Genomic DNA, 2,925 nt, shown 5'->3' with positions numbered 1-2,925 from the left:
TAAGGTCGGAGACGGAGACCAGAGACACCAGAGCGGCGGTAAGAGGATCAGGAGACAGATCAGTGGAGCAACACGGAGACTATGCGACCATGGAGCAGAGCAGCAGGCTGACTTCCTGGCTCACTGAGGCAAAATCCAAGGGGCCATGTGGCTGAGAGGCTAGGGACTCGATAGAGATGTGGCTGCTGGCTGAGGAAAGGTGTTGCTGTGGGCCAATGACTGTCTCCTTACTGTTTTTGGATCCTGGGTTGTGGTGACCTGTTAACTTCTCTAAGAACCATGCCTGCCCTCCAACTTGCCCCCCCCCTCCACACACACACACACACACACACACTTGTGACTATTGTCTGTGTGGCCATTTCAATGAATCTTTGAGCCCAGCATAGAGGTAGGGTAGTGTGGCAGGCATGGTTGGTGTCTGAATAGGCAGCAGAGGATGGGCCGTGGAGGCTTGTCTGACTCTTCCCTGAAGGCAACATGGAAGTCAGAGGAGGTCAGCTATAGCACCCCAGGGGGCTACCTAGTGGTCACCATGAAAAGATGTGGCAGGGTCTCAATAATCTTTTAAGCACACACCAGCTAGTCTGAAGAGCTGTGCTGCCCAGGCCAACTTGCTGAGAGCAGCTATGCGGATGCCTTGCTGGTCGTCCATTCAAAAGCAACAACATTCATTCACCTTGGTTTTCTTCGAAAGATTTCCTTTACCCATACTGTAGCCTATCTTGGTGAAATAATGGGTCAAAGTGTCCTTTCTTCCCTTTAAGGAAGCTAGGGAGATCCCCAAATCATCATTTAAAGAGCTCCGGTGCCATAGCGTTTATGTATTGGGCTGCTAACCGCAAGGTCAGCAGTTCAAGCCAACAGAAGCTCCTCAGGAGAAAGACAAAGCTTCTCACTCTTGTAAAGTTATAATCTCAGGAACTCACAATGATAGTTCGACTGTTCCACAGGGTCCCTGTGAGTCAGATTGGACTCAATGGCAGTGAGTGTGTTTGTTTGGGGGAAGTTTTGGCATATCCCAAGGTGGTGTGCGACCAAAACATAGCCTCTCTGTCATGGGCTTTCAAATGTTGGCAGGATGATGTCCACATCTGTGAAATCACTTCTGCATCTGGGTGGACGCTGAAGCAACTCTTGCTTCTCAGATCTACAATTACCCCATTCCTCACTAGTCCTATTCTGATTTTTCAAGGCTTCCCTTTAATCTTTGCATTCTCCCATATCTTTAAAAGAAATTATCTTCTTTGGTTCTGTGACTTGCAACAAAACCATCCCAATTAGTGTCGGGGCACAGTAGCTAAGGCTCTCGTTCTAACTACAGGGGCAAGAGGCAGAACTCTGACATGGGGAGCCTGACCCTTCTGCCTGATGCTGTGTGGCACATTCTCAGGAGCAAGCTGTCGTGCTCAGTAGTGTGCATGGAAATAACTACTCATTCCTGAGAAGCAAGAAATCAAAATTATTGTGTAATCTTACAAAGAAGACATCAATTTTGCTAGAATTATCCAGGAACCTCTTTGGGAAGGAGCAAGTATAGGGCTGGCCCTTACTGACAAACTCCACCACCACCACCCATCTCCAAACTGGTCACTGCAAACAAAAGTTTCAGCTTTGACTGACGCTTGGGCTGTGAGTACAGCTCATAGTCTGGAATTGTTCTTCCCACAGAAGTAAAGAGTAGTACTGGCCAGACTTCATCCATTACGCCTCCATAGATCCTCACCCAACAAATGAAGCCCACTACGATCGTGACCCCATAGGAGAGGGTATAACTGCTTCTTACGATTTCTGAGACTATACATCTTTTTGTTTTTTTAAATCATTTCATTAGGGGCTCTTACAGCCCTTATCACAATCCATCCATCCATCCATTGTGTCAAGCACATTTGTACATTTGTTGTCATCATTGTCAAAACATTTTCTTTCTACTTGTGTTCTTGGTATTGGCTCCTCATTTCCCTCCCTCATGAACCCTTGATAATTTATAAATTATTGTGTTTTTCATGTCTTATACCAACCACTATCTCCCTTGAGACTGTACATCTTTATGGGAGCAGATAGCTGCGTTGAAAGAGCCCAATGCTTAGCCCACTGTATGGGACAGATCTGAGACAGTGTGAATTCTAGACACATATGTAGATGGTGGCCAGGGACAGGCCTGGCTGGGGAGTGGGCTAAAATAAGGCTGTAAATACTGGAGCAAGGAAGTTTCTGAAAAGCATCAGGCAAGGGTCGAAGATTTTTTTAGAGATAAGTGCAAAGGAACACCAAATAATGTGGAGCCCAAGCAGGTATAGAAATACTGTAACAGGTGCTTGAGGCAAAGAGAAAGAGCAAATACAGGTGGGTTGGAACAATGACCAACTCCCGTGTTCTCATTCGTTTTGCACTTGCCACGTATTTGTCACAGGTTAGTCCATTTCTAAGGCATGGATCAGCCCAGGGTCAGGAACAGAGTAGAAAAATGAGCCAGTAAATTAGAGAGAGAGACAGAGACAGAGACAGAGAGAGAGGAGGCAAATTTTCTGCAACACGGGCTTCTGTAAAGGAAACCATTTTACAATGGCCTTGTGGCTCTTTACGATTGCCCAACAGCCTAACCATGAGGTCAGCGAGCTGAGGCTCTCACACCAATCAGTTTTGTGCCCTCAGCTTGGAACCATTACAGGCCTCAGTTTCATCTGAGCAATTGAGGAACAGTATCTCACCGCCTGACAACCGACTTTCTCAGGTTGTCTTAAAGCTCTGGTAAATCGTCTGAGGGTCTTAAGAAAGCTAAAAATGCTGTAGAAACAAGTGATCCAAATTGGTGGTGAGGTGGGTGTGGGAGGCCTGGAAGGGCATGATCAAGGGGAATGTAACAAAGAGGAAGTGCTGAAACCCTGGTGGGAACTGAGCATGATAGTGGGACAGGAGGAAAATCAA

The sequence above is a fragment of the Echinops telfairi genome, unplaced genomic scaffold, assembly GCF_000313985.2.
Source record: "Echinops telfairi isolate 266 unplaced genomic scaffold, ASM31398v2 ScPeMD7_7424;HRSCAF=8462, whole genome shotgun sequence".
NCBI lineage: Eukaryota > Metazoa > Chordata > Mammalia > Afrosoricida > Tenrecidae > Echinops > Echinops telfairi.
This window is presented reverse-complemented; position numbering follows the sequence as displayed.